Below are 27,972 nucleotides of genomic sequence, written 5' to 3' on the forward strand. Positions count from 1 at the left end.
TCTCAGGGTAGTAAGACTGAGCACCGCTATGACGGGCTCCGTGCTCAGTAGGGAGTCTGCTTGAGATTCTCTCCCTCTTCCTCTGCCCCTCCCCTGCTCCTGCTCGAGCTTCTCTCTCTCTCTCTCAAATAAACAAATCTTTTAAAAAAAAGAAAGAAAGAAATGCATGCTTCTAAGTATGACTGATTTTTATTGTAGCCGTCTTTACTTAGACTTTGATGTTCTTCCTTGCTGCAGAACAGGAAAGGGTCCTGTTAAATGAATGGAACAAGGAGACATTACACTGAGGCGGCGCTAACACCCCGGTGGCCTAAGTGAGCAAGCAAACCAGAATCTAAGCCTGCAACTGCAGCAAGGCTATGAAACTGACGGACAACCAATCACAAACCGCCATGTAGGCTTCGCGCTACAGCCCATCAAACACCTTCCTCTTTGCTTCCGCAGCTTCTCTAAGTCTTTCCCTGGCTCCTGGCCCTGGAGCGCTCATAACCACTTCTGGTCTGGAGCTGCCTGATTCCAGTGGGTTTTTGCCCAAATAAACTCTTCAAGATTTTAATATGCCTCAGTTTACCTTTTAACAGTACAAAGAGGAATGGACACAAAAATGGGGACAGAATTTGCCCCGAGGCAAGCCTGACAAGAAGAAAAAAAGAAGAGAGAGGTGGGAGAAGAGTGGGTGAGGCTCCCAACAGGAATGGAAGTTGGGAAAAAGAAAGAGCACGTCAGGACAGTACTCTTGTGCTCATAAACACACATTAATCTGACCGCAACAAATAACTTGGTGGGAAGCTGCATATGTTTATTCCTAAATAAAAAGGGAAATGAGGCAGAGTATAATTAAAACATTTACTGGAAGTGGGAAAAGGAGCCCCACTGCTTTTGCAGGCAATATCAAAACACCAATAGTGACGGCAGTCTTCTTGGAGGGACAACCTTCTCCTGCTGCGGCCTGGGAGCCCCAGTCTCCGCTGACCCCCGCTGACCTCCTGCTTCCTCTCTTGCCCCCGCACAAACCCTTCTCTGTCCAGCCGGCAAAGTTATCTTTTAAAAATACCGATCAGATGATCAGATTACGTGACCACTCTGCTTCCAATCCTAAGGGCTTCCCAATGGACTTAAAATACTATCTATACTCCCTGCCATATCCTGAGAGGTCATGATCAGGTCTTTGCATACTTCTCTGGCCCCATCTCGTACTGCCATCTTGCTGACATTTCTATAACACGCCAAGCTCCTTCCGACTGCAAGGTGTTCCCTGCCCCTGGACCACTCGCGCCCACATCTTCAGCTGGCTGGCTTCCTAGCGTGTGACGCTCAGTTCAGCCATCACCTCCCGGAAGAAGCCTTCCTCAACCACCGAACCAAATGTTAACTCTCCTGCCCTATTCTCTGTCCTATTATTTTCTTTTATTCTCTTTCCAGCATTTTAACACTAGGCAAAATCACCTTCTACGTGTGTTTATGCACTTATGATCTGAATCCCCCCTCCCCACACACACGCGGATGGGAGCCTCGGGAGGGAGGGAACTTGTTCACCCGTGAATCTCAGGGACTAGAGAGGCATCGACACGGAGAAGAGATTTCTTGAATAAGTAAGTAAATAAATATGAATATAAATTCCACTCTCTTACAACCCTCCCCCTTCTCCATCTCTCAGCTGTGGGGGAGTTTGTGACACTGAGCTAAAAGCTGTCCAGGGGCGCCCGGCTGCCTCAGTCAGTTAGGCGTCTGACTCTTGATTTCGGCTCAGGTCTTGATCTTGGGCGGTGGGCTCTGTGCTCAGTGGGGAGACTGCTGGAGATTCTCTCTTTCCCTGTCCCTCTGCCCCTCCCTCTGCTCATGCTCCCTCCCTCTAAAATAAATAAATAAATAAGTAAATATCTGTAAAAAAAAAAAAAAAAAAAAAGTAAACACAGAAGCTATCCAAAGCCAGCCTGTCCTTCTCTCTTCTACGAAGATCTTAGCAAATTGAAGACCAGATGGAGGGGGTGCTTAGCAGGCCTACTGAGTAAGGGGTCTGACTTTGGGGAAATAAGCAGGATTTTCTTCAGCAGAGGGAGATGGGCAGATTGGTGAGTGATGGGACCCTAGAGATAGTCTCTTGCAGATCCCTGGGATCACACAGAGACCCGGGCAGGGCATGGAAGGATGCAGGGGAGAGAGCTTCATGGTGGGCTCAGGAAGGTGGGCCCCCGGTGTGGAGGCCTAGCCTGGGACTCCTGCCCCCTGGGAGGCATGGAAGTGCAGGGTCAGCAGGTCACAGGTGCTCACCTGAGTCCAGACCAGGCCCAAGCCTCCATAGTGGTATCTCCAGGGCGTGGGCACTCTGTGAAACCTGCGCACGGACGAACTGGAGAAATAACTGAGGGACTTTCCTGAAAGCCTGATGGGATGGGGGATTAGAGTTGGGTTTCTTTTGATTTTTTAAAAAAATAACCAAGTAACGGGACATTTCAGACACAGCTGAGTTCTGGAAGTAGACTACACGTGCTGTTCCAATACCTACTACAGAAACATCCACGCTTTCGGCAGCTTTCATTTAGTAAGACATTCCAGTGCCAGGCCTGGCCTGGGTATTCTGCATACCTTACTCCCCTTAAACCTCAAAACATGGATATGAAGGAGGTGCTATCTATCTATCTATCTATCTATCTGTCATCTATTTATCTATCATCTATCCACTAACCGATTTCAGAAGCCGAGGCCCTGTGATGCTCGGCAGCCAGTTCCAGGTCCGTCTGGGGCATGTTGTGGAGTGTGGTGCTCGCATCCTCCTCACCACCCAGAGGTGGCTCCATTTTGAGGTCAGTCCCCTTGAGACCCACATCCCTACCCTTACCCCCTTGCAAGGTTCGTGAAGAACCCCTGCTCAAAAGCCAACCCCCAGCCTAGGTCACTCTGCTCTGGCTCTTTGTCCTGCCGCTAGAAACAAGGGCGGGCCACGAGCCTGACGTGGAAGAGAACAGTCATGGCAGCCTTCTCTCCGGGAGGAACAAGGTGTTCTGTCCTGCGAGGCTGCAGGGCAAGGGAAGGGGGTATCGCTTTCCTCCAGAGGTTTGGGCTGGGATAGTTTTCACCCTGAAGAGGCAATAACTGGAAAGTGCTTAGGGAGAGTGAGCTGGCTCTGATGTCCTCCTCTGTCCCCAACACCTGCTAGAGGCACCCTAGGGGACATAAACGCTGCCTGATTTTTTTTCCTTTTCCTAGCCCACCCACAGCATGACATTAAGGGTTGTTTTCTTGCCTCAAAGACACAAAGATCTCTTCCTCAAATACCTGGAGACAGGTCAAGCAGCCATATACCACATTAAAAAAAAAAAAGAACTGCTAACAGTAGTCTATTACACAATATATCATTTTTTTCACGATCGGGGCTTCCCATCTGCCCCCTTAACCACTCCTCCTCACTGTGCCCACCCCCTCTTATGCACAGCCAGTGCAGTCCTCCTGCCCAGGGTTTTTCCTGGGATTGAGGAAAGGCCCAAGAAAATGAGTTCCTATGGAAGCACTTGAGAGTCAATCATTTCTTTCTTAGAAAACGAGGGCGGGATGGGGATGGGGGAGAGGAAAAGACTGTGTTTTGGACTGAGGAATGGCTCCCGTGGTTAGAAGTTCAGTCCCGGAAGGCAGGGAGGGAGCACAGCTGAGATCCCACCACCTATCGGTCCGAGTCACAATCCGGTGTCCTACCGGTTTGCATTCCTGAGACCAGGCCTGCACCCAGGGCCGGTGAGAAGAGTGGGGGTGGGGTGGGGTAGGGAGATAGGCAGCCCAGGAGGGGCATCTGGCTGAGCTTCTAGGGCAGGAGGGGGCCTCCAATTCGGATACTTGGAGGTTCGGGGCATTTACATATTCTCGCTGGGCTCAGTCAACCAGAGTTCTTAGTAGTCAGGGCACCCTCAGACTGGGAGACCAGGAGAAGGCTGCTCAACTCTCATGCTGCTGCAAGAAGCTGGGGAGGGTGCGGTGTGTAGTTGACCGACAGCCCCCTAGCCCCCCCAATGTCTGTGCCCAGGCAAGTGCTTTCCAGAGCTGCTCCCAGCAAGGACTGTGCGCAGGGGCGTCCTGGGCATGACGCCTCGAACTCTGGCTCAAGAACTCTCCCCTGGCCAGCTGAAACTTCCTTAGAACCACTCTGCGCTCAGAGACTCTTCATGACCATCTTCCTTCCCTCAGTCTCTTTAAACAGATCTCAGACCGACAGAACAGTCTGAAGGCTCGCCCGGCCCAATCCTGCTCCCACCCCTTGCCACAAATCAATCTTGTGAACTTCATGACATCTTGGCATCTGCTTCTCAGAGAATCCAAACTAACGCAGGAATGGTTGGAGAAAGGGGGCAGAAAGATGGGGGACTGCCTCACTCGCCCCCAGGAAGGCAAAGAGGACGCCATCCTGAGTAGACATTGCTGTTTCATTGGTGGGGGCCTGGGCAAGCGTCCCAGTGGAAGGACACAGCCTGATGAGGGGAAGAAGCAGGCATTTGAATGATACTGGGGAGCAGTTTGGGTGATGTCTACAAGGGCAGCAGAGTTAGCTGGTTCTTGCTAAACTGTCTTGAAGCTTGGCCAGGAGGGAGAAACTGAGGATCAATAACAAACAGTTAAACAAACAGTTAAAGGCTAAGTATGACAGCCAGAGGGCTTATTTGGGAGTTGACAAAGAGGCCCTTATTTCCTGCAGTAGAAAAGCTAACAGAGCTGAGGAACCCAAGCAGAACTGGATTGTTGGGAGCTTCCGAGCTGCAGAGACGTGCACAAGCTCAGTCCAGACTGGCTATTCCGCTGAGGTCAAAGCCCTTGCTGGAAAATCTTGGCCCTGAAATGTGGGATGGAGACAACCGGATAGATGCTCTGGGCTTGTTCACATCCAGGGGGATGCCTCCCTCCCCCATGAGGTGCTTCTGCAGAGGCAGCCCACCTCTTCCTAGTTAGAGTTAGCACTTCCCAGTGCCGATGGTGCTGCAGAGAGCTCTCTGCAGCAAGACCTCAAGAAGCTGCCCTCACTTTCAGATAAGTAGGATGAAACTCCAGAACACGCTGGGCTTGATCAGGGAGGAAAGTAACTATACAATGACAGCTGTATGAATCAGCTAGCATGTATCACCTGCCACTAGAGAAGGACCTCAGGGATTAGATTTGAGGGTTCTTGATCAAGAGGCAAGAATATAGGACTCAAAATACTTTGACTTGGAGGTGCTTTCTTGGGACATGGGATTTCATGTCTGAAGGAGCCCAGGGGTTGAGGCAAACCTGCTATTAGGGTAGCTATGTCAGACAGCCTCCAACATGGCCCCGTGCCTCCTGGTACTCATGTTATATGATCCCTTCCCGCTGAGTAAAGGCTCAGGGACTCACTTCTACGATGAAGAACATGGCAGAAGTGATGGGATGTCACTTTCCTGAGTAGATTGGCTTAAGACTTGGGCATTCTGAGGCTAGTCTTTCTCACACAGAGTCCAGCCATCATGTAAAGAAGTGCATACTCTTACAGAAGAAGCCACATGGAGAAGAAAGGTCCTGGAGGATGAGAGGCCATGTGGAGGAGAACAGAGGCACCCCAGCCAGTGCCATGTGCCAGTCGTGCGAGTGAGCCTTCTTGGAAGCATGCCTTCCTGACCCTCAGCAAGCTTCGGGTGATACAACCCCTGGCTGACACCTTCATGGCAACCTCATGAGAGTCCCTGAGCCAGAAGCATTCAGCTAAGCCACTTCCAACCGGACCCACAGACAGTGTGACATAATGTGTATTTGTTGTTTTAAGCCACGAGGTTTTGGGGAATTTGTCCACAGCAACTGACAACAAAGCCAATAGTGCTCAGAGGCCTGGAGAAAGTGATGGCCCACAGAGAACACGGTGCTTTGCTCTGAGAGCCTGTAGAGGGAGACCAGATGTCCCCGGAGCATGACTGTAACTCACCCTAGTAGTAGCCCTGGGCTGTAGCGGCTGCCCTGGAGGGGCCGTCTGCATTCCACAAGATCAATAAGGCCAAGGTACACAGCGGGTGGCTCCTGTCGTGGTAAATGTGTGTTTTATTCTCCTTAGAAAAGAGGATCACAAACAGTTGCCATTATCATGAAACTGACCACAATGATAGTTCTGCTTCCATGCTCTTTTAACTCTCTCACCTTCTGTCACATACAGTTCAGACAGCTGGTTCCCCGGGACACCCCACAGAACATCACATTGGTCCATCAGGCTGATCAGATAGGATGAGGAAGAGGCGGCCAAACAGTGGAAGCCTCGGTAAGATGAGTGCAGCCCACAGGGCGGGGTAAGAATGTTCTGAAGTTCAGGGACCAGCCACACCATTGGGAGGTTTTTAGGGGTCCAGTGGTCAGAGGCATGCCAGAATATCCCCTCTAAAGCAAAAGACAAATTGCAGAAGGACCCCATGGGAGAATCATGATGCAGGCCAGAGATTCTAGAGCAAGGGCATGTAATCTACAGCAGACATGCATACAGCTTTGCAGCAACAATGTAATGTGTTACTGACCCTGGTAGAGACAGAACGCTTGACCACTGGGAACAAAGTGATCGTGTGTCTGCAAGTGCCTCTGATGAGCTTGCTTCCGTCAGATCCATCAAGTCATCAAGTTGGGTAGGATCAGCAGCAGTCCTGCTGTTGGAAATGGTGTGTTTGGGATCAAACTGCATGGACAGAGAGTCCAGACTTCCGGGTAACCTAGCACCGTGGCACAGATGTCCCTGAGCTGGCCTGCACCCGTGCTGTGTTGTGTGTCCTTAAGAGCAGCTGAAGGAGGACGAAGAAGCCCTAGCTTGGTTTACACACAGGTTGGTCTGGTTGCCCAATATAAAAGAAAAATGAATGACGGCTGTGTTACAGCCACATTCAAGAATGGTCTTGAATGGATGGGAAATGGAAAATCTTATGAGTGGATGGCGCTGCAAGTGATCATCCATTTTATGTGAAAGGAAAAGTGGTCTGAGGGGAGAATACAGAGAGATTTATGGGCAGAGGCCATCAGGTCATTGGATCAGGGGTCTGGAAGAAAAGGGACTCCTCGGCAGCATGGGGCAAGGCCTCTAGAGTCTGCATGGTCTTGACATAGAGACTTGAGACAGAAGACCAGAACGGCACTGCCTGAGAAAAGAACAAGAATTCTGAATTTTCTGTTGCCACCCTAGAAAGGGATGAGTTGGATGCCTCAGACTTAACATGCCCCAACCTGAACTCCTTGACCTCAGCCTCCCCCTGCACTTGCTCCTCATAGCTTTCCTTATCTCAATAAATGCCAACCCCAGGCTTCCAGTTGCCCAACCTACCCCCCCCAAACTGGAGCCATCCTTGAATCTTCTCTTTCTTCACACCCTCCATCTGATCCATCAGCGGACCCTCTTGTACCTCGAAGCTATTTGCAGAATCGGAGCACTTCTCACACTCCCACACCCATCAGTCTGCCCCACACCACCAGTGGCTGTGGCTTGCTTCCAAATGGGTCTTCTACCCTTGCTTCTACCCTTGCCCCATTATGGGCTGAATTGTGTTCTCCCCAAATTCATGCGTTGAAGCTCTAATCCCAGGACCTTAGAATAGGATTGTATTTGGAGATAGGGCCCTGAGAGAGGCACTTAAATTAACATGAGGCCTTTAGGGTGGACCCTGATCCAATCTAACTGATATCCTCAACAAGAGGAGGACATTTGGACACACAGAGAGACACAGGAGATGTGTGTGCACAAAGCCCATGCGAGGACATGTGCAGAGGGACTCAGAAAAAACCCACACCTACCGACATCTTGATCTCAGACTTCCAGAACGGTGAGAAAATCCACTTCTGTCGTTTCAGCCACCCACCCGGTCTGTGGTATTTTGTTATGGCCTGCCCTAGTAGACTAGCCAACACCCTCTACAGCCCATTTTTGACACAACAGCCAGAGTGATCTTTTGAAAGCATACCAGCTCTCTGCTCAACACTCCCCTATGCTGCTCATTTCACTCCAGGCAAGAGTCAAAGTCCTCATGTGGCCTGGAAGATGCCCTTCTCCCGCTGACCTCACCTCTCCCCAGGGGATGCGAGGTCACACGATTCCCAAGGGCATGGTATACCACCTAACGCTTCCCCCTTTGCCCCTCCCTGTGCTCGAGCTCCACTGATGTCCTGGAAGTTTCTCAGACACATTAACTGCCCTCCTGCTTTGTGGTCTTTGCACATGCTGCCCTCTGTGCCCCGAACACACTTCCCCTCATCCATGCAGCTCACTTCTTCACCCTTCAGTTGCTCGTGTCACTCCCTAGAGGACGTCCCCCACCGTTTGGTCTGAAATGGCTGTACCCTCTCCTGGGCTCTGTACATCCCTGCACACAGTTTCACTTTTCTTTTAGCATTTATTATCGCCTGATATTCTGTCACATTTCAGTGTTTACTAGTATATTATTTATTTCCCTTAAGTGGAACTTAAGCTTAAGCTCCTTGAAGACAGGGACTTAATTTTGTTCATATGGCTCTATACTCAGGGCCTAGGACAGTCCCTGGCATATAGAAGCGCCATATTTTTTTTTTTTTTAAATAAAGCAGAAAGTGGAATGGAGCCTATTTGAGTTACATTTAGGACTGATCGCTTCTTTGCTTGCTAAAAAGCTCAGAACCAAATCTGTGTGCTGTCTTTAATAAGTATACCAGGGAATTCATGCAAAAACTTCTACCTGGTTTTGTCTGTTTCCCTTCCTTTGCTTTCGCTTTGATTTTATTCTTCTTGCTGAGATATACTATATACAATTTGGTAAGCTGTCTCAATTTTTGAAATGACACCAAGTTTAATAAAATGAAATTAAAAACAAATTTTAAGAATGCCTCCAGTTTCTGGCCTTCTGGGATGGCTGTTTGATCTCTGGCTCTTATAGGGGTGGGAGAGAGACACTGTGAGTGTTCCCAGTCCATACTCCTGGGTGGACATAGGTGGCTCTTGTCCCCAGAGCTCCTGGGGGAATTCTTCTCAAGATCTATAAATTGGGCAGGAAGAAAAGAGACCCTCTTGAAGAGCTCATGGTCAAAGAGTATGGAAAAACTGGGCTTTGGGGGAGGAAAGTGCATCTTCTCAGCCTCTGAGATGTGGGGCCAAAGTTAAAAGGAGAGCTTTTAAATTTGCCTGCCCCAAAGGGCACAAGGGCAGTTTCTGGGTTAACTGCCTGGGTACTAGCGAACACAGGAACAGAGTGCCCATTGTCTGGCTGGCTAGGTTCCAAGAGAATGGCTCTGCGCTGGCTCTTCGGGGACTCACACTGCTCTCACGGACCGCCAGGAGAGGGGACACGAGGGTGAGGGCTCCATGGGGCTGGCAGCACAGCCTGCCCTGAAACACTGCACAGACACATGGCCCGCACCCCTCTGCTGCCTCGAGGTCAGACATTGCAGGCTCAGGCCCAGGCTGAGGCCTCTGCCCTTTGGGATCCAAGCTCCCAATCTCTCTGCTCACACCATCCTGCCCCAAGACTGCCATGAAGAGTCAAAAGCCACCTAAGTCTAGAAGCAGCTTCTTGTTCTCCAGGAGGAAGCTGTGAACTACAACTGACCCATTTGCCAAAGCACTGTGTAGTGTCGACAGTTTTCAGAAGGTTCACGTTACGTTTCACCCTCCAAAGCTTTGTCACAGTCAAGGTGAGGAGCCCTAGTGTTTTTCCATCACAATTTCTTGGCCTCAGACACAACGTGGCTTCAGATTACATCACTTTTCTACTTTCTTTGCTTCTTTGTATTCTGTTGGCCAACCCTGCTCTTCGTTGCTGAGGGAAGTCTAGTTGAGTCAGGGAAAAAAAACATCCAGGGTCTGCAAGATGGAAATGTGAGCTTAACTGTTGTAGAGCGGTGGCTTTGCCCGTGTCATGATGTGTCAGAATCACTGATGCAGTGGTTCTCAAAGGTTTAGGTCACTTGTTAAAAATGAAGCTATCACTGTTGAATCTCAGATCTGTACCTCTGAAACAAATAATGCAATATATGTTAAGAAAGAAAAAAAGAAGAAGAAGAAGGTAGCAGGAGGGGAAGAATGAAGGGGGGTAAATCGTAGGGGGAGAAGAACCATGAGAGACGATGGACTCTGAAAAACAAACTGAGGGTTCTAGAGGGGAGGGGGGTGGGAGGATGGGTTAGCCTGGGGATGGGTATTGAGGAGGGCACGTTCTGCATGGAGCACTGGGTGTTATGCACAAACAATGAATTATGGAACACTACATCTAAAACTAATGATGTAATATATGGGGATTAACATAACAAAAAAATATAAAAAAAATGAAGCTATCGATGGGTGAAATAAATCAGACAGAAAGACAAATGCAGTACGATCTCACTTATATGTGGAATCTAAACAAAACAAAACGAATGAACAAACAAAAAACAAAACTCATAGATACAGAGAACAGACTGGTGGTTGCCAGAGGGGTGAGTGAAATGGGTGAGCCGAGGCAAGAGGCAGAGACTTCCAGTTATAAAATAAGTACCTCATGGTGACTACAGCCAGTAATATTGTATTGTAAATTTGAAAGATGCTAAGAAAGTAAATCTTAAAAGTTCCCATCACAAGAAAAAAAAGTTTTTTGTAACTATGTATGGAGATGGATATTACCTAGGGTTGCTGTGGTGATCATTTCCCAATGTACACAAACATGGAATCATGAAACGAACACAATGTTGAATGTCAATTACATTTCAATTTAAATAACTTAAAGCCTCAAAATCCTAAGCTGTCTATTCCATGAGTCTGAGGTCAGGCCAAGGAACCTGCATTTTTATTTTATTTTTTTAAGATTTATTTATTTCAGAGAGAGTGAGCGAGCTCAAGCATGGGGGAGGGGGGAAGAGGCAGAGGAAGAGAGAGAATCTCAAGCAGACTCCCCGCTGAGCACACAGCGGGTCACGGGGCTCACTCTCATGACCCTGAGATCACAACCCAAGCCAAAACCAAGAGTCGGACACTCAACAGACTGTGCCACCCAGGCGCCCCAGAACCTGCATTTTTAAAACAAGCACTCCGGGTGATTGGATTCAGGCGATCTGCGGACCGCACTGTGAGAAGTCCTAAGGAGCTGAATTAAGATACAGGTGTCTGGGCCTGGACACATACCTACCCTTCCAGAACTCACAGCCCTGTGGGTCTCCTACTCTAGAGAGGAATCTGGCACACGGGTAAGTGTGGGACCCACTGTCACAGAAATTCTTGCAATTCAGAAACAATAAGCCAGACTTCCACTTTTCAGGTCCCTCCCTCCTGGGCCCCTCATCACCACCTGAAAATCGGGGTACGCAGCTGCCAGCACAACAACCTGGAGAAAAACTCCCATGGGCTCCAGCCACTGAGATCCTGAAGCAAAAATGACTACAGATAGGGAAAGCACGACTGTAATCATTTTCGAGTTTTTCTCTCTTTTCCTGGGAATCCCCAAGGTGAACGTGGCCACCTGGAGCTTACCCAGCTGGCTGGAGACTGTCCCCCTCTGTGTTCTTTGGGAGCAAGGGACACAGGGGCAGCAACTGTATCCATCCATCACGCAGGAGCCAACAAGGTTGTCATGGGTCCTGAACGGATGCGGATTTCCAGCGATGGGCTCCTTGGCGCCAGGCGCCAGACGGCTGCAGCTGCCTGGTAGGGAGCGTGCTGTTGGCCGGGCTGTGAGCACCTGGAGGGAATGATGAAACCTGCAGGAATGCTAGAGTCACAGGAGTGCAGATGAGCCCCCTGGGGAAAATCAGCAGCCTCAGCACCCAGTGATGGCTGATTCAGCTGCAGCATCTGGGGTCAGACTGGCGTGTGGAGGCAGGCTGCTGGTCAGGGGGACCAGATAGCTTCACTGGGACTTTATGACAGCACTGAAACGTATCTCCGTTGCAAATGAATGTAGCCCTTATTTCCCAGTCCTCAAAAGACACGCAGAATCACGTGCGAGTCTCAAGTTTAAGCTCCTGCACTGATCTCCCAACTCCTGTTGGTATCACTGAGTTGGCTTAAGCCATTGCCGTCTTTCATTCATTCAACAAACATTTAGTAAGTGCCTCAATGATGATAACTCACATTGTCTAAGCAATTGCCCTGGCCAAGCACTGGCCTAGACCTGGCAGGGGCATCTGATGCAATACCCACCAAACTATCAGTGACAGACTCTACTTTGCATGAGGAAACTGAGGATCACAGAGGCGAAGGAGCCTGCTTACGCTCTCATACTAGTAAGAGGTGGTCAGTCCTTCCATGTGCCAGGCTGAGCTAATGCGATGCCCTCCTCCGGCTTTTTGGTCGATTTATCTCCTCCATTCACTCACAAATCGGTCTTTATTCTCTCTGTGGGGTCTGCCCCTTAGCCTACCAACCCTGCCTCCTTTAGCACCCGCCCTTCTGTTTGTCAGCTTTTTCGGGAACATCTAACCCTGAGGTCCCCAACTCCTCCTGATGCCTGGTCACCACCCTCCCGATCTTGCCTATACCCTCTGCCTCTTCCAGTGCTGGCCCGTTGAACCTCGCTGTTCCTCAGAGTTCTCTGACACTCAGCCCCCATGACATTTCTCACAGGAAGTCATCCCTGACTTACCCCTTCCCCCACATGCAGGACTCCAGTGTGTGATCTCACCACATCCCGGGGATGCCTGTATTCCAACATGACATCCCACATTATGTTGAGATTTTGTGCTTCCGTCAGCATTTCCTAACAAAACAGTTTCATGGGGGCGCCTGGCTGGCTCAGGCAGTAGAGCATGTGACCCTGGATCTCGGGGTAGGTCGTGAGTTCCAGCCCCACAGTGGAGGTAGAGTTTACTTAAAAAATAAGTAAAATAAAAAATAAAACGGTTTCATGATGGTCAGTGACTGGTGCCCAGCACGCTGCATGGCACATCATGAGTACCCAGTAAATAGTTGTCAAACCGACCAGAACAGACCCATATTCCACACCAGGGCATGGGCAAGGAAAATGCACACCGATATTTTAACACAAGAAGGTAAAACACAACGTCACGATTATCGCTCATGCTTGGAAGGTGGAAAACCATGACTGAAATATGGTAACTGAACTACACAGGAAAGGATATGACACACAGGCTAAAGGCATGAGTCAAGAATGTGACCACCTGGGCTGGAGTCCTGGCTTCCCTACTTGCTGTACGATCTGGGGCAAGGGATTTTACCTCTCTGAGCCTTAGTTCTCTCATCTCTAAGATAGGAGTAGCTAGTCTTACAGGACTGTGAGAGGATTAAATGGATAATCCAAGTGAAGCATTTAAAAGTACACTGTTGATGTTCAGTGAATACTTATTTTTTTGATTTTCATCATAAATGGGTTTAATAGAAAAGAGTGAGGGAGGAAACTAAGAAGATATACTAGCTTTAGTATTTTCAGAGTATGGTACAAAGCCCCAGGCCAGGAAAAAAAAAAAAATCCAAGTCAGAGGGGTACCTGGTTGGCTCGGTTGGAAGAGCATGCGACTCTTGATCTGGGGGTCATGAGTTTGATCCCCACATTGGGTACAGAGATTACATGAATAAATATATAAAAACTTTTTAAAAAAACCCTTTAAATTAAAAATTAAAAAAAATCCAAGTCAGAACTGACCAACCAGAGGCCCAGACTTTAAAATTTTTAATTAGCTACCATATTTTAAAATGAAGAAACAAATAGGCTGATTAAAAATGGGCACGGGGGCGCCTGGGTACCTTGGTCGGTTGTGTGTCTGCCTTCGGCTAGGGTCATGATCCTGGGGTCCTGGGATCTGCCCACATCGGGCTCCTTGCTCAGCGGGGAGCCTGCTTCTCCCTCTCCCTCTGCCACTCTCCCTGCTTGTGTGCTTGCTCTATCTCGCTCTCGCTCTCTCTCTCTCTGTCAAGTGGGTAGGTGAAATTTAAAAAAAAAAGGGGGGAGGGCAGAGGACATGAATACAAATTTTCCCTAAGAAGACCTCCAGATGGCCAACACATCCGTGAAAAGGTGCTCATCACTCATCATCAGAAAAATGCAAATCAGAGCCACAGTGAGTTATCACCTCCTACCAGTCAGAACGGCTAGCATCAAAAAGACAAGAAGTACGTATCAGTGAGGATGTGGAGAAAAATGAAACTTGTGCACCCTTGGTGGTAACATAAACTGGTGTAGCCACTGTGGAAAACAGTGTCGAAGTCCTTCACAAGTTAAAAATAGAAATACTATATAATCCAGTAATTCCACTACTGGGTATTCACCCAAAGAAAATGAAAACACTAGTTTGAAAAGATATATGTGGGGCACCTGGGTGGCTCAGTCATTAAGCATCTGCCTTCGGCTCAGGTCATGATCCCAGGGTCCTGGGATTGAGCCCCGCATCAGGCTCCCTGCTCAGAGGGAAGTCTGCTTCTACCTCTCCCATTCCCCCTGCTTGTGTTCCCTCTCTCTCTGTCAAATAAATAAACAAAATCTTAAAAAAAAAAAAGAAAAGATATGTGCATCCTTTTTTACTGCAGCATTATTCAAAATAGTCAACATATGGAAGCAAACTAAGTGTTCATCAATGGATGCAATGGATAAAGAAGATACGATGTATAAACACTGGAATATTACTCAGCCATAAAAAATGAGATCTTGACATTTGCAACAACATGGATGGACCTAGAGGAATTATCCTAAGTGAAATAAGTCAGATAGAGAAAAACAAATACCATGTGATTTCACATGTGTGGAATCTAAAAAACAAAACAAATGAACAACAATGATGAAAACAAGCAGAAACAGACCCATAATACAGAGAAAAAACTGATGGTTGCCAGAGGTTAAGAGGCTGGGGGTGGTGAGGAAGATGGGTGATGGGGAGTGGGAGGTACAGGCTTTCAGTTATGGAATAAATAAGCCACGGGGATGGAAGATACAGCACAGGGAATACAATCAGTGGAAGGGTAACAGCACTGTGTGGGACAGTTGGGAGCTACACTCGTGGGGAGCACAGCATCATGTATAGACTCCTGCAATCACCATGTTGTACGCCTGAAACTAACGTAACTGTGTCAATTATACCTCAATTTAAAAAAACCTCGTCTCTTTTAAAAAATGAAGAAACTTCACATTAAGAGACTGATTCCCCAGTAATCCCCCACGTTAGAGTGGGCACGGGCTCTAGCTCACCACAGCCCCTCCCGGCCCGACTGCTTCGTACCTGACCTGCTTCACACCACCCGCATTTCAATCGTGACTCCGGCGGGACATGGTGCCTTCTCAGTACTGATAGAATTCATTATTACACACACTTCTCCTCCGCTCAGGAACCAACTCCAACTTTATCTGTCACCTCCTCCGTCTGAAGACCTATCCAGCCTCACTTCCCACGACTCTGCATCATATCCTCCATCCCCCACAGGCTACCATGACCCTCACGCTCAGGCCCCTCCCTCCCCTCCGCTCACCCGGAGCCCCCTCACCTGCCACGGCTTAGCTCACGTCCAGTGGCCCTCAGGAGCTTCTGCCACACCTGCAGCCCGCAGCTCAGTCTCCATGCCCCAGGCTTGCAGTGCTCAGGGACAGGAGCACTGATGGTCAAGTGCACTCGGGTGTTCTCGGTCTTTATCCTGAACCGAAATCTGTCCTTGTCCGCTCTGTTCTCTCCTTTCCCCCTGCCTTCTGGGGTCTCTGTCCTTGCTGAATCTATCCTCGGGACTTCTAAAACAAAACCAGAATAGGGTGGAGGGGAAGAGGACAAGAGATGGGGGGGTGGTGTTAGGGGCAATAAGAGAGAAAACTGGAGCAAACCCAGGGTGGGCAGTGAGCTGGAAGGAAAAGGAGGGGGCTGTAGCAGCAGCTGGGTGTGAGAGAATAGAAAAAGCAAGGAAGGATGGGGGGGCGGGCGGGGAGAGTTTTGCAATGTGTGTGCTTCCATTCTGTTTCCACATGCAGTCAGAACCACACCATTCGGAGCCCCCGTGGTCTTTGGTTCTCTCGGTCTTTGATTTGGCAGTCCCATGTTTTACAGGTGATTGGAAGCTCCTAAGGGCTGACTTCACTTAGCACTCCTTTCTACCTCTCAGAGCCCAGGGACTGCACACGTTCACGCAGAAAGACGGACCACAGTGTCCTCAGGTGTTCTCAGGTAAGTGACCTGAAGAAGATGTCAGGCATCAAGAACCTGGGCTCTTAGATTTCACCTCTTGGCAGAAGCGTGACAAGATCAGATAGCAACGTGGTTGTGCATCCCAGCCAATACTCCGGAAGATGCTCTGGACTAGAAAGCAGTGGTTCTCAAGCTTGAGCCAGCATCGCAGTCACCTGGGGTGGGGGTGGAGGATAAGAGGGAAGACACTTGTTAAAACAGAAATCATTGGGTCCCATCCCCAGAGCTTCTGATTCAGCTGGTCTGGGATGAGGTCCAGTAACTTGCTTGCCTAACAACTCCCAGGTGATGCTGATGCTGCCAGCCTGGGGACCACACCTTGAGGAATCCGGCCCTTGAGTCCAGGGCAGAGGTCCAACTCAAAAGTCACACCCCTGAGCCACTTTATCAAAGAAGTAACAGTTCCCTCCCCATCCCTTCACTATCTAACAGGTCAAGCAACCTTCCCCTTCAGGGTCTTTACTTGGCCCATGGACGCCCATGGCAGGGTGGAGGGTGCCCCCTTGTGGCTCAAGCGGAAAACTACCTGAACGGTAACGCACTCGCTCTTCGCCTTAACGAGGTTTGCCGAACTCATTTATCTTGTATCTGCCTCACAAAAGATCCAGGAAAACCTGCGATGTTCATCATTCGCCAGATTGGGTGCACGTGTAGATGAGGGGCCAAAGAGTCATTCAGTGTGCGATGTCAAGTGCTTGGCCCAAAGGTGCCCCGGGGACAGCAGAAACGACTGATTCTCATGGCTTGGCATTTTGTAGGGTGCGAAGCGTTGAGATTATTCACCCAATTCTCTGTTGGAGAATATGCTTTAGTCACATAAATTAGAACTAAACGATTTTAAAGCCCTGTTAGCACTATGTGACTGAGATGGGACCCTGAATGAGTTCGAACCATGTTTTTCTCCCTAACCTTCCCGAAGTTAGAAAGCAGGCCCACTACTGAGTGGGAGGCAGGAGCGAGCACGCAGCGCCCCCGCTCTCCGCCAGCCGTACCACCCCGACGTCGGGTCTGCTGCCACCTGCCGCTCACGCGCGGAACGTGCGGGAGGCGGTAACCCGGGGACACCGTCAGCCCAGCAGGCTTTTCAGACCTCAGAGTATATTACAATCGCCTGGAGGGCTTGCTTGTTAAACCGTAGATTTCTGGGCTCCACCTTATCTGATTCAGTGGGGAATGGGGTGGGGCCTAAGAAGGTGCGTGTCTAATAACTTCCCGGGTGGTGAGGCTGCTGCTGCGGGTGGGAGTTGGCGGGGGTGGCTTCCCAAAGCACCTGGATGACATCTGTAGTTCTCCTTGTGCCACACATTTCTGAAGCTTGATTATTAATCAAAGTCTGTAAATGACCAAGAGCCTCTAACTCAGGGCTGCTCACCTGGGGCATTATTGATACTATGTTATGGGGAGCGGGGGGGGGGGGCGTGCTTTAAGCTGTAGGATGTTTAGCGTTATCCTTGGCCTCTGTCCTCTAGATACCAGTAGCAGCTTCATCCCTCCAGGTTTTGATAAGCAAACATGTCTCAGACATCACCAGATGGCCCTGGGAAGCAAAACTGCCCGAGCCAAATATTGCTGCTCTTCAAGGTGGGCAGATGTTCCTTTCCCATTTGGTGGACTGTGAAGGCATCCTTAAATATTGCCTTGCATATATAATGATACTGACATAGAATAAACTCTCAACTCTTTGGAATTAAACAACAAAAAAACATAGCTTACACATGTTGAATACCTACTATATGCAAGGCACTCTGCTAATGCTTTTCAAATCACCGCTTTTAGAGGAAAAAGAGAGAGAGAGACAAACCAAGAAACAGGCCCTAACTATAGAGAACAAACTGATGGTAACCAGAAGGCAGGTGGGTGGGGCGATGGGTGAAGTAGGTGATGGGGATTAAGGAGGGCACCTGTTGTGATGAGCACCAGGTGACGTATGGAAGGGCTGAATCACTATATTGTACACCTGAAACTAATATTACACTGTATGTTGACTACACTGGAATTTAAATAAAAACGTTTAAAAAAATTTTTAAAAAGACCCCCTTTAATTCTTATAACACTTCTTTTACTGATGAGGAAACTAAAGCTTTGACTTGTTAACTAACTTGCCCCCAGGCATGGTTACTGCCAGTGTGGGGATGTGGGGGTCGGGGGGCACGGGGAATGTGGGGCTATCCAGACCACCACAGTCCAATAAAAATATAAAGCAAGTCATAAGTACGAGCCACGTGTGTGATTTTACATGTTATAGAAGTCACATTTAAAAAGAAAAAGAAACACAGTAAAATTAATTTTAGTATATAGTTTGCTTAACTCAGCATCTGAACCGTTAAAGTTTTAACGTGTGATCAATATATTTTAGATTGTTAATATTTTTATGTTCTTTTTTTGGTACTTAGTCTTCGAGATCTGTGTGTATTTTTACACTTATCACACTTCTCATTTTCCAGCAGCTACATTTCAAGGGCTTGAGAGCCGCCTGTGCTCCCGGCCGCCCCTCCGGACAGCACAGGCCCAGACTCTGCTCAGCTGTCCTCCAGCCTTTATTTGTGGACCAACATGGGCCGATTTTACTTCAATGTCCTTCAATTTCTGCCTGCACTTCAGTCATTTTGTCAGACTCACATACCTATTCACATACTCTGCAATCTGTTCTTGGAGTATCTCTACTTCTACTTATTTTAAAATGAGGTCTACAGTTTTAATTTATCACAGTAGATGCCTCCTCTGGTGGCCAGACTGTTGACTACTGTCTAATTTTAGTTCTGATGGCTTTTCCAGTGGCTGTTTCCCCACACAGTCTGTGTTTGTACTTGCATAACAGAGATCATTCATCTTATCTGATGCTAACCACAGAGGTACATTTTCGTCATACTCTCGTGCTTTCTGGTTTATCTCCCAACATCTAGGAATGTTCATTCTCATTTGAGGATTCTGCCTTTCTCCAGCCCCTCTGCAATGTTTCTCCCTGTAGTTTCTCACGTTGTCCTTTTTAAATGTTCCTTTCCTTTTTTTTTTTTTTTAAGTAGGCTCCACACCCAACGTGGAGCCCAGTGCAGGAGGCCCAAACTCATGACCCGGAGATCAAGATCTGAGCTGAGATCAAGAGTTGGACGCTTAACCAACTGAGCCACCCAGGCGCCCCTTAAATATTCCTGATCACTCAGGAAACCAATGATTTTTCTAGAGAATTTTGTAACAAACCCTTAGTCTTACCACATTTGTTCATTTACATTTTATAGGTGTGATAATCAAGATGGACTTAGATCATACGGTCAACTTATACCAATAAAAAGTAGTAACGAGAGCTATTCCTTAAGAAATGCTTCCTATGAGCCATGCACTGTGCTCAGCACCTGACACATGCTGTCTTACTCACTTCTTCTAATAGTCTCATGAGGTGCCTGCTATTGTGATGGCCATTTTTGAGGTGAGGAGAGGAGGCACAGAGCATTGAAGTAACTTGCCCAAGATCTCCCAGGTAGCAACTGGCTGAGCTGGGGGTCTCTCCAGATCTGTTTGATGATAGAGTTGATCTCCTGACCTCTAGGCTCCACTGTCTGAAAGATGTTGTGCAAATGTTGTTCTTGTTTCTGAGTCTGTAAGGATATGGTTCCGTAGATCATACACCTTACCTGGGTTACCATATACCTTCATAGGAGAAAAAATATATATATGTACTCTCGGTATTCTAGGGACTGCCTCTGAAGCTACAGGCCAGGACTTCTCAGGATGAGCACTCTTGCTGTCTTGAATAGGAGGTTGAGACTCAGGTCCATCACGAGCTCAGACCAGGAGGCCCAGCAAGGTCACAACTGAACCCAGAAGAAGAGCATAGGGGCCAAAGCCAGAGTGCAGTGGGTCTAGGAGTGAATTGAGTGGAATGTGAGAGCGGATGGTGAAGACAGGTTTCCAGGGGGACAAGAGAGAGGGTGGGAGGTGAAGGGAGACGGGGCTCAGAAGAGGGGTTGTGCTTTTGCCTTGCAGTTTTGTTTTGTTAAAGACTTCAGCATGTTGCAGTGCTGATGGGGAGAAGTTAAGAGTTGAAGACACAGGAGAGCTCAGGGAGGGGTAAATGGGAATCAACAAGGACCCTAAAGAGTCAGGACAGGAAGGCGTGTGGAGTCCATGTGGGGGAAACATGTTTGCCAGGTTTAATGCCAAAGCCTGTTTGTTCCTACATCATTCTGTCACCTCTCAATGTCACTGCCTGATTAATCACCACCGTCAAAACGCCCATGGTCAACTGGCTTGGGAAGTTAAGTGTTTATATACTTTCTACCCACTGGGCATAACTTTTTATCCTTTTCAGTGAGGAAATGCAAAATACATGATGCTAGAACGTGCCTCTGGGGGCAGGCCCATATGCAGGTGACATGGTTTGATGCAGGGGACACTGAAATCTGTTTCCACCTAAAATAGCTCTCACTGGCTTTCCTGGGTTCTTAAAATATCCCACCATTTGAATTTTCTTCCTAAAGAGTCCTGTTGAAACACCAATAGGTCAAAACAATCTTGAAAAGAGCACCTAATGTTTCTTGTAGCATTATTCACAAAACCAGAAGGCGGAGGCGACCCAGTGTCCCTCAGTGGCTCCGGGGATAAACCAAATATGGTTTATACCTACAATGAAATAGTATTCAGCCTTAACAAGGAAGGAAATGTTGACACATGTCACAACATGGATGAAAGTTGAGGACATTATCCTAAGTGAAATCAGGCAGTCACAAAAGGACAAATACTGTATGTTTCCACTCATATGGGGTACATACAATAGTCAAAATCATAGAGACATAAAGCCGAATGGTGTTTGTTTGCCAGGAGCCAAGGGGAGGGAGCAATGGGAAGCCGTTGTCTAAGGGCACGGAGTTTCTGTTTTGCAAGACAAAAAGAGCTCTGCTTTTCTGCCTGTTGCCTGCTCCCCTCCCCAGTGAAGCAGTGCTCAAGCTGGACCACTCCCTCTAGGCTCCAGGCTCCTGTTAACCTAGAGCCATCCTCATCTGTCTCCATTCTCCACCTGCCACTGTGATCATGTACGGTGACATCATCAACCATGATGATAAGTCCTCAGACATCAAGATCCAGGAGATCAAGGGTGGGCTGCCCCCCGAGGTAGAGAGGAAGATGGTCAGTGGGATAGAGGGTAACACTGATGACTTATTCGTTTGTGGCAACGCCTCCACTAAAGACCCTGAGAGTGAGGGTACTGAAAGCAGTCACTGGTGTTGGTACCTCATGGACTGTCACTTGCAGGAAACCACCTTCACGTTAAGAAAGCCTGTACATCACAGACAACATGAACTCGACCAAAGGCAAACCTGAAGAACAGAGACCCGGGTTGCAGAACAAAGCAAGCCTATCCTTGCTAATTGCAAAAACCACCAGCTCTTTATTGATGGAAATACAAATCCAGACGGCGTGCTTGCTCTGCTGGACTACTGTGAGGATGATGTGACCCCCGATATGACTTTCTTTAAGGATGGTTTAGAAATGGAAAAATGTGACTAAGTTTGGCTATTACTTTAGATCTATCACCTGCTGTCGTAACTGCTGCTGCTATTCATGCCCACACCACCAGGACTCAGACCAATGGGTGATGTCCTCGTGAGGTCTTCATTTACTGTGACCTTGATTTCTTTGGAGGAGAGGCATTGTTTTTAAGAAAAAAAAATGTCATGTAGGTTGTCTGAAAATAAAATCATTTAACCTTTAAAAAAAGATGAAAAGAGTTCTGGAGCTAGAGGGTGGTGATGGTTGCACGAGAACGGGAAGGTACTCAATGCCACTGAACTGTGCACTTGAAAATGGTTAAAATGGTAAATTTTATGTCATATGTACTTTATCACGATTTTTAGTTTTTAATTTTTTACCTTTTTTTTGGTCCCCCCCGCCTTTTACTTTTTCAGAGACACAGAGCATGAGAGTGTGAGGGGGGAGGGGCAGAGGGAGAGGGAGAGAGAGAAAATCCCAAGCAGGCTCCACGCTCATCACAGGGCCCCACGTGGGGCTTGATTTCACAACCCTGAGATCATGACTTGAGCTGAAATCAAGAGTCAGAAGCCCAACCGACTGAGCCACCCAGGTGCTCCCCTTTTTTTCTTTATTTAAAGTAGGCTATACGCCAGCGTGGAGCCCAACGTGGGGCCTGAACTCATGACTCAGAGAGCAAGACCTGAGCTGAAATCAAGAGTCGGACACTTAACCAACTGAGCTACCCAGGTGCCCCTATATTTTAACTTTTTTAAAAAGATTTTATTTTTATTTTTATTTTTTTAAAGATTTTTTATTTATTTATTTGACAGAGAGAGACACAGTGAGAGAGGGAACACAAGCAGGGGGAGTGGGAGAGGGAGAAGCAGGCTTCCCGCTGAACAGGGAGCCCGATGCGGGGCTCGATCCCAGGACTCTGGGATCATGACCTGAGCCGAAGGCAGGCGCTTAACGACTGAGCCACCCAGGCGCCCCAAAAAGATTTTATTTTTAATCTCTACACCCAATGTAGGGCTCAAACTCACAACCCCAACATCGAGAGTCACACGCTCCACCAACTGAGCCAGCCAAGCACCCCATCACAATTTTTTAAAAAAAAAACATTAAATACCCAGGTCATTTAACAGGGGCCACTTGATCACTTGTTATTGTCTGCTGTTAGTTTGGCTCAGTTTTGCTTTTCAGTAAAAGACTATCAGTCTTAAGCAGGACATCGAGCGGCTGGGACCCGGAAGAGCGGGCAACACAGATGACAGTCATGAGGAGGAGAGTTCACCAGGCTCTAGGACGTGCTTTGAGAAAGGCCCAATCTGGGGTTCCTGTCCTGAGCTAAGGGGACACCCCTGGGGATCCTTGGTAGGAGGAGGAAAATCTGAAAGCCCCAGACACCTTGAGGAGCTGCTTTGTGAAGGAGAGGACATCAGCTTCTGGGGTTTTTGTTGTTGTTGTTGTTTGCCCTTTTACTGAGGGCCGCCTGGCCAGAGACCTCCCTCTGGGAGAGTAATAATACTACACAGTTATGATGATCAATTAGGCTCCTGTGAGTCAGTGACACTGGCTTGTCCAGAAAACCTTCTCCCAGATGCCCCATCTCACAAGCTGGTGTAAGAGGTGGTCCCTGACACCATGTCTCAAAGTCAAGGATGGGTGTGAGGATGGTAGAGCTACACCCGACTGGCCAGAGGGAGCCTCTCAGTCTAGTGCTTTCCTTAATTCAGCCAGCACCTCCTCCACCTTCAACCCTGGGAAAGAGAGGCATTTTGGTCACAGAAAGTAGCATTTTAAACCTCTCTCATCACTGAGGGAGACAGAATTGTTATACTAGCAGAGGAACCCTCAAGAAGGAATAAATTTCATTTCCATGCATCTCCAGCTTGAGTCCCAGGCTTAACAGATGCTATTTTTATCAAATACTTTCTATTCTGTGACATGCTTTGCCAGCTTTCTATTATTAGACAAATCAGGAAAAGTCCACATTTGATTTTTCTTCCTTCTGGCTTCTCCCTCCTCATTTGCAAGATGGGTGGTGGTTTGGGAGGGGGCACTGTCCTTTCAATAGAAGGTAAATGACAAGGAAATGGCAGCCATCAGAAAACCCAACTTGGTGCCAAAGCATCCTGGAAATTGGCTCTGCTTCCTTTGCAAATGACATCGCGTCCTGGCTTTACCCCATCCCAGATGGCATAGCTGATGGGACAGGAAAAAAAAAATACAGATTTTAGAGTACTTACAGCGTCATGTCTCCCCACCCCCACTTCCTGTGAAGGAGGATTAGTCTTGGCAGCTAGGTTTTGGAGCCTTTCTTGTGTGGAATATAGGAAAATGCTGGAAGGGATTCTGAGTCACATGGTGCTGTGGGCGGGGATGGTTTGATGAGTCCACTGAAGAAAAAGCAGGGAATTACCTGCTAGGGAAAGCAGAATAGATCAGAAGGTAAGAGGGAGGATAAGAGAGCTAAGAGCCAGAGATGGGATGAACCGGGGGAGGGGGGAGCACAAATTTAAGAGATAAGTTAAGGGGGATTGTAGTAGCTGGTGGGCTGTCATAAGAAGAATTTGGGAGAGAGATGGGAGGAGATTTTCCAGAAATATTGTTGGTGTTATGAATAGAACCCATCCTCCTGTTGGCATTTTTTTTAAAAAGATTTTATTTATTTATTTGACATAGAGAGAGAGCACAGTAGGGGGAGCAGCAGGTGGAGGAAGAAGGAGAAGCAGGCTCCTCATTCAGCAGGGAGCCCAATGTAGGGCTCCATCCCAAGACCCTGGGATCATGACCTGAGCCAAAGGCAGCCGCTTAACAGACTGAGCCACCCAGGTGCCCCTCCCATTGGCATTTTTAAGAGATTTCAGTAAAGACATAAATTGATTTCATTTTTTTTTTTTTTTTTTGTATGAGGGACTCGGGTTTACTCAAGGCAGCCTGGACTACTGGAAGCTAAGGTTAATAGTGAAAGATAACCACATTTAACCCCCCTTCTCCCATCAATACATACTATAGTTCAGATATTTCAAACTGGATTTGAACTGCAAATGTGTCTTGTTCGGTTTCCTGATAGTTAAATTTTTTTTTTAGTCACCATTGAAAATTGTGATTTCACATTTTAAAAGCCTGCATTTCCTGCTTCTTTTGAAAAAAAAAAAAAAAAAAGGAAAAATCTGGTAACATGAGACTCTCATTTCCATTTGTCAAAAAAGGCTCATGCTGGGGCGCCTGGGTGGCTCAGATGGTTAAGCATCTGCCTTCGGCTCAGGTCATGATCTCAGGGTCCTGGGATCGAGCCCCGCATCAGGCTCCCTGCTCAGCGGGGAGCCTGCTTCTCCCTCTGCCTCTACCTGCTGCTTCCTCTGCTTGTGCTCTCTCTCTCTCTGTCAAAAATAAATAAAATTAAAAAAAAAAAAGTCTCATGCTCTCTCGTTAACCCCAGCACCCAGCACTCACATAAGGTTTATGCATGCACATAAACCTGGCCCACTTCCCCCGTTTCTATTTTCTACCATCTGGTAACAGCAGACTACATCATTGGGGCCTGCTCTCCTGCTAAGGACAATTACAAAGGTTGGACAAAATAAAAATAAAATCAAACTGAAGGGCATCAAAGAGTTAAAAAGATAATGAAGAGATGCTAAACCAAGGTCTGGGGAAAGATGGGACTTTAGGCGGGCAAGCCCAACAACTGAGGTGTCTTTTCCCCTCATGATGTTTGCTACTTCTGGAAGAGACAACTAAGAAGTTGAGAGGCTAAGCAGCGTGGAGGCAGTTTTGCATCCTAAGGGGACAAAAGTTGGAATCCAGTGCCCACCATAGGAGAGGGGACCCTGTAATCCCCCATTTTACATGAGGGCCCTGATAGAATGCACCTTAAAACTGGATGAATAGGAAATAGACCACATTTTGCAGGGTCTCAGTTCAGCTACCAATGAGCTTAATTCTTCAAATTGGATTAAGGTGATCCTAGATTGCTAGTATTCCCAAGTGCCTAGCAGAAGCATATATAAATACTTACTGGAGGAATAGAACACATTAAGGTCTCATGTTACTTCTACAAACAATTTTTCACACACAATTGCTGCACTCATGAAAATATCCAGGCACATAAGGAAAGAAGACGATATGAATGAGATCCAGTGGAAACAACTACAATAGAAACAATCTCAGAAAACTGCAGTTACTAGTGTTATTAGGCAGAGACTAAGCAAAGGTGATAAAAGATTAAAAATTCTGGCAGAGAACTAGAAACTTAAAAAAAAAAAAAAAGACAATGATGATTTGAAAAATAACCAAACAGAAATGTAGAATTGAAAAATATAATAACAAAAGTAAAGAGCTTGGTAGATGAGTTTAACAGCTGACTAGACATGGTTAAAGGGAGAATTGATGAACTGGGCAGTAGAGTAGAAGGAAACATCAGGAGGAGACATGAAGGGACAAAAAGTGGAAAATGCTGTGAGAGAATGAGATATGGAAGATAAAAGTGAAGACTGAAGTTCCACAAGAAGAGAGAAACAATAAGGCAGCAGCAATATTTGAAGAGAAAAATAGTGAGAAATTGCCAAAATTGACTAAAAATATTAAGCCACAGACTCCAGAATCCCAGGGAACCCCAAGCAGGATAAATAGAAAGAAAGCCACACCTAGGTACATCACATTAAATTGATGAAAACCAAAGACAATGAGAAAAAAAAATGTTAAAAGCAGCTAACATTACTTGAAAAAAAAAAAAAAAGAATAGACCATTAGCTTACTTCTTGACAGAAACAACAGTTGCTAGAAATTAGTAGAATTTAAATATCTTTAAAGTGTTGAGAGAAAACCTAGCATTCCATACCCAGTGAACGCAGCCTGTGATAATAAAAGTGAAATTAAGACATTTTCAGGATTTTTCACCAGCAGTGTTCTTTAAGCAGAAAATGATTTTAAAGGACAGGTTATATATATAAGAAGAAATGAAGAATGATGCAAAAGCTAATTTGAAGAATCCAAATGAATTAGACTATACAAAATAACATAACAATGTCCACTGGGGATTTAAACTTTTTAAATGTATAACAAGTACATATAAATCAGAAGGGAGGGGTAAATGAAATTAAAATGGCCTGAGATCCTTGTATTACTGTGGAAGAAGATAAAAATACCAATTAACATTAGACTTTGATAAGTCAATGACACATATTGTTATCTAGAATAACCTCTAAAAGAGTAGTAAAAGACGTATATAACTTCCAAGGTAATAGAAATATAGAATATTTGACCACACCAAAACAAGAAAGAGAGGAGGACAAAAAGAATGTAGGACATGTGGGACAAATAAAAACAATAAGACGGCAGATTTAAATCCAAATATATCGGTAATTACATTAAATGTCAATGGACAAAATACTTCAATTCAAAGTGAAAGAGTATTGAACTGGATAAAAAAATCTACATACTAACTAGAAACACATCTTAAACATTAATTTAAAAAATGTTAAAAGGGTGGAAAATATGTAAATATTAACCAAAATTATATTAATATTAATAGTATATGTTAATATCAAATTATATTTTAAGGCAAAAATCATTACTACAGCTAAAAAAAGATACATCATAATAATAAAAAATTCAATTCACAAGGAAGACACAGTGATTATAAAACTTGTACACGTCTTATAATGTAGCTTTAAAAATATGAAGCCAAGGAGCCCCTGGGTGGCTCAATCAGTTAAGCGCCTGACTCTTTTTTGGTGCAGGTCATGACCTCAGGGTCATGAGATCGAGCCCTGCATTGGGCTCTGTGCTCAGCAGGGAGTCTGCTTGAGATTCTCTCTCTCCCTCTCACTCTACCCCTCTCCCCTGCTTGCTCTCTCTCTCTCTCAAATACGCAAATAATTTTTTTAAAATATGAAGCTAAGATTGATAAAACCACAGGATGAAGTGAGCAGATAAATGAGTAAGGATACAGATTATTTGAACATGATTAGCAAATGACTTAATGGACATATATAGAATATTGCACCCAACAATTACAGAATTCGGGTTCCTCAAATATTTATTACTCTCTACCTTCCAAGAAAATAATAGGATTGAAATTCTCCGTTTCATTTTATGTTAGGTGTGGCCATAGGACTTGTTTTGGCCAATGAAATGTGAACAGAAGTACCTTCTAGGTGCTAGTGTATTAGTAAAGGTATCTCCTTTTTCCTTCCTGACAGCAGAGTTCTGGAGTTCCTTGGCCTCCTTGAGCTCTGGGTCCTTGATTAAGGATGATATGGAGCAGAGTTCCCCAGCCAACCTGAAAAGGGACAAGTTGATGTTCATTAATGAGAAATAAACCTTTGTTATTTTAAGTCACTGACATTTGGGGATTAATTATAACCACAGTATAACCTAGTCTATCCTGACTAATACAGGCATAAAAAATGGAGGACTGTTCTTCAGGCA

General features: G+C 46.6%; 1 long non-coding RNA gene and 1 pseudogene across 1 annotated transcript in view; one reads left to right on the forward strand and one right to left on the reverse strand.

Annotated features, from left to right (window-relative positions):
• Positions 1 to 15,817: 15,817 nt before the first annotated feature.
• LOC118550951 (uncharacterized) overlaps positions 15,818 to 27,972 on the reverse strand; it is a 360,365-nt gene continuing 348,210 nt past the window's right edge. Inside the window, exons 11-14 of the long non-coding RNA XR_013445824.1 lie at positions 27,692 to 27,823; positions 23,784 to 23,959; positions 16,595 to 16,859; positions 15,818 to 16,223 (exon numbers count right to left, since the gene is read on the reverse strand). This is a non-coding gene — a long non-coding RNA (uncharacterized LOC118550951). The remainder of the gene's footprint in view (positions 16,224 to 16,594; positions 16,860 to 23,783; positions 23,960 to 27,691; positions 27,824 to 27,972) is intronic.
• Positions 21,094 to 21,570, forward strand: LOC118540098 (translationally-controlled tumor protein-like; annotated as a pseudogene).

The sequence above is a fragment of the Halichoerus grypus genome, chromosome 2 (genome assembly GCF_964656455.1).
Source record: "Halichoerus grypus chromosome 2, mHalGry1.hap1.1, whole genome shotgun sequence".
In the NCBI taxonomy this organism is placed as follows: Eukaryota; Metazoa; Chordata; class Mammalia; order Carnivora; family Phocidae; genus Halichoerus; species Halichoerus grypus.